This window comes from Trachemys scripta, chromosome 25 (assembly GCF_013100865.1).
Source record: "Trachemys scripta elegans isolate TJP31775 chromosome 25, CAS_Tse_1.0, whole genome shotgun sequence".
Lineage (NCBI taxonomy): Eukaryota > Metazoa > Chordata > Testudines > Emydidae > Trachemys > Trachemys scripta.
This window is the reverse complement of record NC_048322.1, coordinates 3690713-3704573: the sequence shown is the minus strand read 5'-3', so window position 1 is coordinate 3704573 and position 13861 is coordinate 3690713. Positions and strand designations below refer to the sequence as shown.

Below are 13861 nucleotides of genomic sequence, written 5' to 3'. Positions count from 1 at the left end.
TCAGGCACTGGGATCTCAACCCAGAATTCCAATGGGCGCGGGAGACTGCGGGAACTATGGGATAGCTATGGGATAGCTACCCACAGTGCAACGCTGCAGAAATCGACGCTAGCCCCGGTACTTGGACGCACACCGCCGAATTAATGTGCTTAGTGTGGCCGCATACATTTCGAATTTATACAACCTATTTTCCAAATTCGAATTATATAAATTCGGATTAACCCCATCGTGTAGACATACCCACAGACAGGGCCGTCCTTAGGATTTATGGTGCCCTAGGTGGGATTATTAAACTGGTGCCCCTGTGCCTGACTTGCTCTTAACAACACAAACATAAGCTTACAGTATTGGAAAAGTTGCCACATGCATGTTATTAAACCCAGTTTAACTTAATTAAGCACACTGTAATGCTGATGGACTAGCACTAAAGAAGTAGCGCTATAGAAAAAAATTCTGATTTGACAGAATGATGCAAATAATATAAATTTTTTAATTTGTCAACATTTTATTGGAAATTTATATGAAGAGGTATTGAAACAAGGATTTGTTTTTAATTAAAAGCAATCTTTCTGGCTTTTTTTGGCTGCAAAAGCAGTAATAATGTCATTGTATGACAAAGACAAAGTGATGTCTTGTTCGATTGCAGGAATAGCAAGACCAGTCAAGCATTCCTGACTCATTGTAGAACGGAGATAGTTTTTAATGAGCTTTAGTTTTGAGAAACTCCGTTCTCCTGGTGCTACTGTTACAGGAATTGTCGGTAGAATACGAGTGGCAATGTACACATTAGGATATATGTCAACAAGTTTGCTGGTATGAATAAACTGTACAATGTCCATCACCGATTTTGCATGTGGCAACATTGGTGACAGTGTCCTCAATTCTTCATACAGTTCAAGTCCATTTAAATCAAAACTATCACCGTGCTTCAGGAGGCTCTCTAGGTTCTTGCGCTGTGACCTTGAGCTAGTGTGAAGACACCTCACAAGGCGCTCCGCCCTGACTGAGACACAATAGAGTTGGAAACCCAGGTCATTTTTACAAAGTCACTTTTTAGTTTTAAATGTATAGTGGGCATCAGTCTTAATGTTAGTTACAACTCATCAACCTTCTACTGTAAATAGATCAATGGCATTATCCAGTTTAATAAGCTGGGTTTCCAAGCAGTGGGAAAATAGAACCCTAGTTTTACCCCTAGGTAAAGCACAAAGTGACCAAAATGAAGTCAGTACAGAATCATCTCATCTAGATTAAGGTAGCACAGAAATGTTACAGAAGTCCTATTGTACCTCACTTTTGTTTGGAAAGACATTAGCAATAGCAGCACAGTTCCTTCCCCCACCCCTCCCCTTCCCTTCCCAGAGACCCCAGCAGCCAATCCCCTCCCTCAGACTGTGCTGCATTCGGCTCTCTCTAGGACCCAGCAGCCCTGCTGTTAAATGCTCCACTGCTTCCCATCTGTCCGGGCTCCGGGCAGAGTAGTGCCCCCAGGTAGCGTGGTGCCCTAGGCGGTTGCCTTTTCTGCCTATGGCTAAGGACGGCCCTGGAGATATCGCTCGATGCCTCCCCTCCCTCCCCCACCCCGGGGGCTTTGCTGGACAAGGGGAGTGGGGGTTGGTGGAAGGAGAGCAGAGGGGTCTGTTAAAGGACCATTTGATTGGCCTGTCACACCACAAGGTGAGAAACTGAGGCGAAGGGCACTGCCCAGTGTACTCTGGGGTGGGAGTTTTGCTTAAGATCGTAGATTTGAATTTATGATCATAGATTTGAGTTAACTGCGATTAATCGACAGCCCTAATTTTTACTATATTAATTAATCCCATAACTTTATTTACTCAAGCCTAAAACTTAGTGTCACTTAATGTTTCTCTCTCCTAAGAAGAACGAACTGAATTTTGTGACTTTCTGGAAAATGCAGAGAGATTAAATGTGGGGAATTCAGTCTCTGTGTTTGTGAATTGATGTTTTCCATTCACAGTTCATTGCACTGAAATACTAAGAGAGATCTAAGGGCTGATGTACTCTGGACACTTAACTGGCGTAGCGACATCTCTCCGGGTGTGAAAAGCCACCCTCCTAACCAGTGTAGTTCAGCTGACCTAAGCCCTGGCGTAGATAGTGCTGGGTGGATGGAAGAAGTCTTCTGTCAATCTGACTACTACAGCGATGGGAAAACCCCTGCAATCACTGTAGCGACTGTCTACTCCAAAGTGCTACAGCTGTGTTTTAAGTGTAGACAGCCTAAGGGCAGGTCTACACTACTGGGCTAAGTCGACCTAAGTTATGCAACTCCAGCTACATGGAATTGACTTGTTTGCTGCTGAGAAGAGAGTCAGGCCAGTTCTCTGGGCACCAGAACTCCCAGCATCTTCCCAGCCCAACCCAGACTGCTGCCCTGCCCCAGCCTCTGCCCCACTTGGGCCCTGCATTGTGAATCTAGAGCAGCATTTCTCAAATTCAGCCACCAGGGGATTTTCCTGCAGCCAGGACAGCCTCCTGGGCAAGGATGCAGGTGGGGGGAAAGCAGCAGCCCCTCTCTGCATGCACTGCCTGGGTGTTTGCTGGCGCTACCAGCACAGGATCGGCATCATGTACCACCCAGCCTCCTGGGGGCTCCAGGCAGCACATCTGCAGGCATGTGGGGCTGGGGTGTTCTTGATGGGGTAGGAACCTTCAACTCCTCAGGCAGCTGGTGAGGTCCCAACTCACCTACCAGGGGCTGAGAGGCTCTGGGGGAAGACTTTGGGCTTCAGCTTGCCAGGGCTCCAGGAGTGGGCTTGGGGCTTCAGTGCCCCTCTCACCCTCACGTCAGCCCCGGGGCTCTGGGCTTCAGCCTTCCCACCTCCACCCCTCCCCGGCTCCAGCCACAGGCCTTCAGCAGCGGGCTCTGGGCTTCAGCCCATGGGCTATGGCTTCAGGCTACAACCCCCGGGGTGGTGGGGCTCCGGCTTGGGAAAATGGTCAGAGTGGCCACCAGCAAGAGTTGGTGGCCGCACTCTGAGGCCACCAAAACAATTGTGATGAGTCCCCTGCTCCAGAGCATGAAGGGGCAGCAGCTGAGGCCAGCAGACAGCCTGGGCTGGGCAGATGCTAGGAGCAGACACCAGAGGCTGTACTGGCTCCCTCCTCAGCACCAAGCAATCAATCCCTCCATCCCTGCGACAGCAGCCTGCAGCTAAGGGCAGTGCCCGTGGGGGGTTTCTCGTCTTGCTCCCGCTGGGGTGAGCAGGGACCTGGGGGTGTTTCTAGCAGAGATGTTGAAACTGAACTGGGGAACCAGCTTTTATAACAGGCAACTCAGCAATGGCATCAGATGAGCAGACTATTGCTTTAACGCTCGGCCACCTTGCCTGATGAACGGCCGCTTATTGCATTGCTTCTAAGGTCTCTGCTTCCTGCAACCTTTCCCCCGAGTTCATTGGCTCACTGGGCACAGGAGGGTCTGTACTATTGACAAAGACTAAGGCCTGGTCTACACTACGGGTTTAGGTCGACTTTAGCAGCGTTAAACCGAATTAAGCCTGGACACGTCCACACAACGAGGCCCTTTCTTTCGACTTAAAGGGCCCTTTAAACCGGTTTCTTTACACCACCTCCGACGAGGGGATTAGCGATAAAACCGGCCTTTGCGGGTCGGAATTGGGGTAGTGTGGACGGAATTCGATGTTATTGGCCTCCGGGAGTTATCCCACAGTGCTTCATTGTGACCGCTCTGGACAGCGCTCTCAACTCAGATGCACTGACCAGGAAAAGACCCGCGAAGGTTTGAATTTCATTTCCTGTTTGCCCAGCGTGGAGAGCACAGGTGACCACGCAGAGCTCATCAGCACAGGTAACCGTGATGGAGTCCTCCCAGGATCGCAAAAGAACTCCAGCATGGACCGAACGGGAGGTACGAGATCTGCTCGCCATATGGGGAGATGAAGCAGTGATAGCTGAACTCCGTAGCAGTAAAAGAAATGGAAAAGTATTAGAAAAGATCTCCAAGGCCATGAAGGACCGAGGCCATAACAGGGACACACAGCAGTGCCGCGTGAAAATTAAGGAGCTACGGCAAGCTTACCACAAAGCCAGAGAAGCAAACGGAAGGTCCGGGGCAGAGCCGCAAACTTGCCGCTACTACACAGAGCTGCATGTGATCCTAGGGGGTGCAGCCACCACTACCCCAACTGTGTGCTATGACTCTCTCACTGGAGAAACACACAGGGAAGACGGTTCAGGGAACGAGGAAGATGATGATGGAGGTACTGTAGGTAGCTCACAGCAGCAAGGAAGCGGAGAAACCGGTTTCCCCAACAGCCAGGATATGTTTGTGACCCTGGACCTGGAACCAGTAACCCCCGAACTCACCCAAGACCCTCAGGGCACACAGGAGACCTCTGGTGAGTGTAACTTTGTAAATATTTGTAAACATTACAAAAAAAAAGCAAGCAAGTCTGTTAACGTGTATGGGGATGGAGCGGAAATCCTCCAGGGACATCTCCAGAAAGCTCTCCTGGTTGAAATGGGGTGATTTTATTAAGGGGGAAATTCAGAGGCGCCCGTTCCTGCTCTTCTGACCAGAAATGTTCCCCGCTGTTAACCATGCGGTGGGGGGAGGGGTGAAGTGATCATCCCAGAGAATCATGTGTGTGTGTGTGGGGGGGGTGGTTTACTTGTGTTTGTGCCGCATGTTAACCGGGAAACCACAGCCCCCTCCTTTTACATTGAAACCCCATTTTAAATGGACATCCCAATTCATCCTTGATATGGGAAATGCGCTGCTGTTTGCAACCTTTCCCGCATGTTAAGAAGGTTAAAAAAGCCAAAACACTGTGGCCTATGATGGCTGCCTGCAAGCCGAAATATGCGACCTTGTAATGAAAGAGTGTACCCATTGTTCCCTAAAATGTGTCTTTTTTAACCACCTCTCCCTTCTCCTCCGCCAGCTGCAAATGTTTCTCCTTCGCAGAGGCTCGTGAACATTAGAAAGAGAAAACGTAAGACGAGGGACGAGATGTTCACGGAGCTGTAGATGTCCGCCCAGGCTGATAGAGCACAGCAGAATGCGTGGAGGCAGTCAATGTCGGAGATGAGAAAAGCCCAATATGAACGAGAGGAGAGGTGGCGGGCTGAATCGCGGGAAGAACAGAGCAAGTGGCGGGCTGAAGACGATAGGTGGCGTCAGCTTGCAGACAGATGGCAAGAGGCAATGCTCCGTCTGCTGGAGCATCAAACTGATATGCTCGAGCGTATGGTTGAGTTGCAGGAAAGGCAGCAGGAGCAGAGACCGCCGCTACAGCCCCTGTGTAACCAATAGCCCTCCTCCCCAAGTTCCATAGCCTCCTCACCAAGATGCCCAAGAACACGGTGGGGGGGCCTCCGTCCACCCAGTCACTCCACCCCAGATGATCGCCCAAGCATCAGAAGGCTGGCCTTCAATAAGAGTTAAAGTTTTAAAATGCAGTGTGTCCTTTTCCATCCCTCCTCCCCCACCCATCCCAGGCTACCTTGGCAATTATCCCCCTACCTCTGTAAGGAACTAATAAAGAATGCATGAATGTGAAAAAACAATGACTTTATTGCCTCTGCAAGCGGGAGGGGAGGGGAGGGTGGGGTGGGGTGGTTGGTTTACAGGGAAGTAGAGTGAACCGGGTCGGGGGGGGGTTGGAGGGTTCATCAAGGAGAAACAAACAGAAGTTTCACACAGTAGCCTAGCCAGTCACAAAACTCATTTTCAAAGCTTCTCTGATGCGCACCGCACCCTGCTGTGCTCCTCCAACCACCCTGGTGTCTGGCTGCACGTAATCAGCGGCCAGGCGAGTTGCCTCAACCTCCCACCCCGCCATAAATGTCTCCCCCTTACTCTCACAGATATTGTGGAGCGCACAGCAAGCAGCAATAACAATGGGGATATTCTTTTCGCTGAGGTCTGAGCGAGTCAGTAAGCTGCGCCAGCGTGCTTTTAAACGTCCAAATGCACATTCCACCACCATTCGGCACTTGCTCAGCCTGTAGTTGAACAGGTCCTGACTCCTGTCCAGGCTGCCTGTGTACGGCTTCATGAGCCATGGCATTAAGGGGTAGGCTGGGTCCCCAAGGATCACGATAGGCATTTCAACATCCCCAATGGTCACTTTCTGGTCCGGGAAGAAAGTCCCTTCCTCCAGCTTTCGAAACAGAGCAGAGTTCCTGAAGACGCGAGCATCATGTACCTTTCCCGGCCATCCCACGTTGATGTTGGTGAAACGTCCCTTGTGATCCACCAGGGCTTGCAGCAGCATTGAAAAGTACCCCTTGCGGTTTACGTAGTCGGTGGCTTGGTGCTCTGGTGACAAGATAGGGATATGGGTTCCGTCTATGGCCCCGCCACAGTTTGGGAATCCCATTTCAGCAAAACCATCCACTATTGCCTGCACGTTGCCCAGAGTCATTACCCTTGATATCACCAGGTCTTTCATTGCCCTGGCAAATTGGATCACAGCAGCCCCCACAGTAGATTTGCCCACTCCAAATTGATTCCCGACTGACTGGTAGCTGTCTGGCATTGCAAGCTTCCACAGGGCTATCGCCACTCGCTTCTCAACTGTGAGGGCTGCTCTCATCTTGGTATCCTGGCGTTTCAGGGCAGGGGAAAGCAAGTCACAAAGTTCCATGAAAGTGGCCTCACGCATGCGAAAGTTTCGCAGCCACTGGGAATCGTCCCATACCTGCAGCACGATGCGATCCCACCAGTCTGTGCTTGTTTCCCGGGCCCAGAATCGGCATTCCACGGCATCAACCTGCCCCAGTGACACCATGATTTCCACATTGCTGGGGCCTGTGCCTTGTGAGAGGTCTATGTCCATGTCAATTTCCTCATCACTCTCGTCGCCGCGCTGCAATCGCCTCCTCGCCTGGTCCGGGTTTCGCCTTGGCATGTTCTGGCTCTGCATATACTCCAGGACAATGCGCGTGGTGTTCATAGTGCTCATAATTGCCGCGGTGATCTGAGCGGGCTCCATGATCCCAGTGCTAGCTATGGCGCCTGGTCAGAAAAAAGGCGCGAAAGTAGTATCTGATGGACCAGGAGAAGGAGGGCGGGAGGGAGGGAGGGCTGAGTGACGACATCGCGTACAGGTACAGGAACAGGGAGAAACACAAACAACTGTCACACAGAATGGTCCCCCCAAAGATTAAACTGGAAACCCTGGGCTTAGCAGGCTGTTGATTTCACGGAGGAAGGGGAAGCAAATGAACACAGAACAAATCTATTTTTTACATCTTAAGGTGGCTGCCGATGGTGCAGCATGAGTGACAGCCATACCAGTATGACGACGATGGGTACCAATCATAATATACCATCATCTGCCAAAAGGCAAGGGGCTGCTGCTGTGTAGCAATGCAGCCCCACGTCTGCCAGCCCCACGTCCGCCAGCACCCAGCATCGCCCTCGGCCTCTTCTGGGTGCTTAGCAGACAATATTGGGCAATTGGCAGAAAATAGTATATTACGACTGGTAACCATCATCATCAAAACAGTAGCATGTCTGCCCAGGTGGCCATGATTGACAGCCATACCAGTATGACGACGATGGGTACCAGTCATAATATACCATCGCCTGCAAGGGGCTGGTGCAATGCAGCCATACGGCTGCCAGCCCCACGGCTATCACTCATGCTACACCGTCTACCGCCAAAAGGCAGTTAGCAGCTGCTGCTGTGTAGCAATGCAGTCCCACGTCTGCCGGCACCCAGAGGACATATGGTGACGGTGAGCTCAGCTGAGCTGAGCGGGCTCCATGCTTGCCGTGGTATGTTGTCTGCACAGGTAACCCAGGTAAAAAGGCGCGAATCTATTGTCTGCCGTTGCTGTGACGAGGGGGGAGGGGCCTGACGACATGTACCCAGAACCGCCCGCGACACTGTTTTGCATCATCCGGGCATTGGGATCTCAACCCAGAATTCAAAGAAAAGGCGTGAACCGCTTCTTGGCTCTCTGAGCTGTGGCGCAAACGTAGTATCTGACGGACTAGGGGAAGGAGGGAGGGGGGCCGAGTGACGACATGGCGTACAGGCACAGGGAATTAAAATAAAGAACGGTGGCTGTGCATCAGGGAGAGACACAAACAACTGTCACAGAATGGTCCCCCCAAAGATTAAACTGAAAACCCTGGGTTTAGCAGGCCGTTGATTTGACGGAGGGAGGGGGAAGCAAATGAATACAGAGCAAATCTATTTTTTTACATCTTAAGACGACGGTGCAGCGTGACTGATAGCCCTCGGCATCTTTCTGGGTGCTTGGCAGCAAATACGGGGCGGTGTATGACGATGGTCTTCAGGCCTATTGCACAATCGGCTGCTCAGGGAAGACTCTGCTAACGTACGATGACCCGACTTGTAATAGGATGGCTAACAGTCGTAATACACCATTTACTGCCAAAAGGCAAGCCCCACGGCTGCCAGCACCCAGATCGCCGATGAAGGCTACCAGTCTACTGCACCGTCTACCGCCAAAAGGCAGTTAGCAGCTGCTGCTGTGTAGCAATGCAGTCCCACGTCTGCCGGCACCCAGAGGACATATGGTGACGGTGAGCTCAGCTGAGCTGAGCGGGCTCCATGTTGTCTGCACAGGTAACCCAGGTAACCCAGGTAAAAAGGCGCGAATCTATTGTCTGCCGTTGCTGTGACGGGGGAGGGAGGGGCCTGACGACATGTACCCAGAACCGCCCGCGACACTGTTTTGCATCATCCGGGCATTGGGATCTCAACCCAGAATTCCAAGGGGCGGCAGAGACTGCGGGAACTGTGGGATAGCTGTGGGATAGCTACCCATAGTGCAATGCTCCGGAAGTCGACGCTAGCCTCATACTGTGGACGCGGTCCGCCGACTAGAGCACCTAGAGCATTTTATTGTGTGGACACACACAATCGGCTGTATACAACCGATTTCAATAAAACCGGCTTCTATAAATTCGAACTAATTTTGTAGTGTAGACATACCCTAAGTGACAGGGACAAAATCCTCAAATCCTGCCTGGTGCCAGGAGCCAGGTTTGCTCTTCAAATTCTGTCGATCATAAATGTCCAGGTCTGGGAATGTCCCACAACAGCATTTAATGGGAAGCTGCCTCAGAACAGTTACACTGCACAGAGTGGGGAATTAGTGACATTTTGAGGATCGTTTGGGAAATTAGCCTTTGCTGACAAGGTTTGTCTCTGTTTCTATCTCACCTTCAGGTGTCATGTAGAGGGATCTTTGGCATATTTCTGCGAGGTTAATAACTATCTCCTCAACTTTATTTACTCAAACTTAAAAATTGGTGTCACCTGATTTTTGCATCTCCCTGTGAAAAAATAACTGACGTGGCTTTGTACAGGGTGTCATGATGTTAACATTGGGGAATTCAATCTCTGTACTTGTGGGGGGTGTTGCTTCTTTACAGCTGACTCAGAGCTTCCAGCCTCGGGCTGCCCCTGCCTCACTGCCAGGCAAACCGGGCTGTTAGCTGCACCCACTGTCCTTGCCAGGGGCCCTGCTGAACCCTGGGCGGCTGCACTGCAGTGCTGGGGTGACCCTGCAGGGGGAGAAGCTGCTGTGGAGCAATGTAGAGCTGGTGCAGGAAGGAGCCGGGGTCACTAGTCACATGCTGAACTGCCCAATGTTCCACATTTGGGAATGGCCGAGAACAATTCTAAGGGGAAGGTGAATGCAGAGCAGTGACACTGGAGGTGCCCAGACCTCCACTGGGGCCAGCATGGAAATTAATAATGGGAAGATCATTTGCGAAATTAGTCCTCACTGACAACATTTGTCTCTGTTCTTATTTCATGTTCTGGTGTTATTTATAGGAATCAGGACATAGATTTACTCTATTAATTAAACCCTGAATTTTATTTAACCAAGACAAAAACTTAGCGTTACTTATTTTTTCTCTGTTCTAGCAAGAATAATTGAATTTTGTGACGTTCTGGAAAGTGCAGAGAGATTAAATGTGGGGAATTCAGTCTCTGTGTTTGTGAGCTGATGTTTTCCTCGCACAGGTCAGTGCCTGCATTGAAATACCAAGAGGGATCTAAGGGCTGGTGTACGCTGGGCACTTAACTGGCAGAGCGACGTCCCTCAGGGTGTGAAAAATCCACCCTCCTAACCAATATAGTTAAGGTGACCTGGTTAGATAGTGCTAAATAAAAGGAAGAATTGTTCTCTCAATGCAGCTATTACAGGGATGGGAAAACCCCTCCAGACTGTCTACTCTGAAGTGCTATCGCAGTGTCTTAAGTGTAGACAGAGTGAAACTAGATCTGGCTCCAGTTTGCACTGTAGATGCTCAGGCACTAAGACTAGAGTAACAATAAAAGTGAAGTGCATCCGTAGTTGGCAGGATTTGAACCTGCGCAGGGTGACCCCAATGGATTTCTAGTCCATCGCCTTAACCACTCGGCCACAACTACTTGATGTACACTTGCTTTATTACATGATGATTCTGTTGTCACTGAACTGTCACTTCAAATTGCTCAGACCAGCTTCCCCAGCACATTCACAACTGCGCATCAGTGTAAATGTGTCCTTGGCTGAACAGCGAGAATTCCTGCCCATTTCCCTTCTGGCTGGAGCAGGATGAGAGTGTGTTTGTGTTAACGACATTGCTGTAGATTGTTCTTCATTCCCCAGGGTGACAATTCAGACAGTCTCTTTCCTAGTCAAATCTCCAGCACATCATCCCAATAGTAGGGGGCAGGATTTCTCTGGGGCACTGAAATATTTCAGGAGGTTGGTGCGAGAATTCAGCCTTGCATTCCACACCTGGTGTTTCATGGACTAACAACAGCAGCAGAAACAAAGAACCAAGCCAATTTCTCCCAGTCAGGGATGCAGGTGCCACGTCCCCTCGTGTGACCATTGTCATTGCAGGAGAGAAGGTTCACTGGAACCGAATGCCCTCCCTCAGACCAGAGACACAGGGAGGTTTTGCTGTTCATGGATCTGTGCAAAGGAAATTGTGTCTCTATGTGAAACTGAGGGAAATGAAACATCCACATGGTGGCCCAATGCCCTAAGGAATGTGGGTGAAGGGCTTGGGCTGAGAAATGATTTAACAGGAGTTTGAATCAATTTATTGCCCTGATTAAAAACTATGTCTAAAAGGCAGCCATGTTGTTAGTACCTGTGTAGGGATACCCCAGTGGGTGTCAACTCCATTACCTTCACCAGGGGCAGTTGATTATTTTTATCAAGATCCAAATTTCTTGGTCAAGGTCTAGACCCCAGAGAAAACAATACACTGATGATAATAAGAAGTATATGAAAAGATTTTGCAGTCACTATGGGAATGACTATCATGTGTCGTGTTTCACTCTTTATATCTGGCGCCACCACCTTTCCCTTTGGCCTTGTAGTTGACCAAGGGTAAAACTAAACATCTCCTCAGATACCAGGGAGTGTTTGTGTTCATTCCTGTGAGCTACACAAGGGTTTGATGTTGCTGCTTTCAATTCTCTGGCTCTGCTGGGATAAGGAACAGTTCAGGCTGTCACTGAACTGAAGGAGGGAGATCATTTTGTGACAGGGAGAGGGACACCTCCTCTTAAAGGTGTTTGTCTGGCTGGCAGCCCTGGTTCCCAGGTCTCTCCTGGGGGAAGAAAGTTTCTATGCAAAATACCAAAGCTTTTAAGGAAGACGAGGGAAAGGTGATGGGCACAGGATGGGGCCAGCATGTACCACAACATGGTTCTTTTATGTGGGATGACTCTGAACATTGACTGATCCCCACTCCCTTGTGTTTGAAGAGATGTTTAGTTTTGCACTATAGGGAAACTATAAGGCTGAAGGAATTTAATGGATGGTGACACTAGGATTCAAGGGTTATTTAGTGTTGTAAAAAATGTTAAAAACACCTAGCTTCAACTTGAATTGCCTGTTATTAACGGCTGATTTCCCCAGGTCAGAAATGCCCTGGATTGCTTCATGCCTCGGTGGGAACTAAAGGGATTCATCCCGTGCTGCCCTTAGCTCCAGGCTGATGTTTCTGGGGAGGGGACATGGAATTGATTGGTTTGCTGTTGAGAAGGGAGCCAGGCCAGTTCTGGGGAACGAGACCTCCCAGCATCTTCTCAGCCCAATCCAGACTGCTGCCCTGCCCCAGCCTCTGTCCCCTGGGAGCCCTGCAGGTTTGACTCTAGAGTGTGGAGGGGGCAGCAGCAGAGGACAGCCTGGGCTGGGCAGATGCTAGGAGCAGACACCAGAGGCCTATACTGGCTCCTTCCTCAGCACCGAACAATCAGTCCCCTTCCCCACCCCCGTGACAGCAGCCTGGGGCTAATGGCAGCGCCCAATGTGGGTTTCTCTTTTGCTCCTGCTGGGGTGAGCAGGGACCTGGGGGTGTTTCTAGCAGAGCCATTGGAACCAAACTGGGGAACCAGCTTTTAATAACAGGCAGCTCAAGTTCAGACGGATTTTGTTACAATTTTCTTTATAATATGAAAGAATTCACCAATAACCGGGGAGCAGTTATTGCAACTCTTTTCTCCTGTTCTTCCCTGCCGTAGAAAGAAATGGCGTTTTGGCTTTTCATGATACGGGAGTCAGGGTCCTTCACTGTCCAGATCAATGTGCACAGAAGCAGCCTGTTGTGTTTCATTTCTTAGCTCCTGGCGCCATCGAGTGGCCATTTCCTTCCCCTCCTTCCTGTCCAAAGCGCAGAGCCCAATTCCTCCAGGGAGAGGAGGACATCTTCCTTCTTTCCTTCCTGACCAGCCCCCTTCCTTGGAGAGCCCTTTGCTGGGATCTGGATGGGGAACAGCCGTTTTGAGGATTAATTTAACACCATATTTGGTGTTGGTTCATAGATTTTACAGCCAGACTAGATCACTATGTACATCCACTCTGACCCATTCATAACAGAGCCCAGAGAATCCCCCCCAGTGACCCCTACATCCCCCCAACATCTTCTGGTTGAATGAGGATGGGTCATTCAGAAAGTCAATGTGTTTGGATGTAAAGGGGTGAAATGATGGGAAAATTGCCCCTTCTTCCTAGTTTAAATTCTGTAACTTCTACATTGGACAATACTCAGCTCTTCACAGGCCATGAATGAAAACCAGGTCTCCCGTATGAGAGACAATAATTCTACCAGAGAACCACAAATGTTCAAACTATAAAAATGTCACGTCTGCATTATAGGCCACACTCACTGCTGGGGAGCTACACGGGGACAGGGCTGACGCTCAGAGGAGCTCTGCATTTCTGGTCGAAATGGAATTATTTGGGCATTAATTCTATGGGGATGAAGGGGTTCTAGTTACCGGTGCCCTGTCCCTTTCAGGGATTGGAGGAATGCTGGAGAGACTGACGGGCACGGAGCTGGGAAGCCATGTGTGCTCCAAGGAGAGTTGTTGTGCTCTGGTCACACAGAGTGGTTTTGCAGATTTTGTAAGCTGTGGGGTTTGTATAGAGATAAAGTTTACTAACCCCCAGGTTAAAAGCTGTTCCTGCCCTGGGCTATACAGGGCCTTCTTTGTTGAGAGTACAGCTGCCTGGTTAAATATTTCCCTGCATGGCAATGGGTTCCTAGTTCCAATCCAAGTGATCCCCTTTAAAAACTTTTTTGAATAAAAATCGATTTCCAGACCCATCTCCAGTGTGTTCAGGAGTTCGGTGGGGCTTGAAATGAATTTAAACACTCAGCATTTTCCTATGCAAATGTGTAAAAACTGAGCAGAACTGTAATCAGCAGCTGAAATCAGTTCCAGTCCTCGGCGTCTCTAAGAGGGACACTCTGTATTTGAGGCATGTGGGACACCTCTGGGATGATGACATGTGAAAAAACGCTGGATTTAACCCCAGACCCCCTCCCCCAATCAAACTCCCTCCCAGAGCCTTAGGCAGGTGGGGGGCAGAGTTT

The 13861-nt window shown here is 49.9% G+C and overlaps 2 protein-coding genes and 1 non-coding gene across 4 annotated transcripts in view; 1 reads left to right on the top strand and 2 right to left on the bottom strand.

Annotated features, from left to right (window-relative positions):
- Window positions 1–13861, top strand: part of LOC117870001 (zinc finger protein OZF-like) — an 876360-nt gene that overhangs the window by 556769 nt on the left and 305730 nt on the right. The window lies entirely within an intron of this gene.
- The window catches only part of LOC117870043 (zinc finger protein OZF-like), a 191604-nt gene that overhangs the window by 38918 nt on the left and 138825 nt on the right, over window positions 1–13861 (bottom strand). The window lies entirely within an intron of this gene.
- Window positions 10331–10412, bottom strand: TRNAS-AGA. Its single transcript has one exon. It is a non-coding gene; the product is annotated as a tRNA-Ser (tRNA).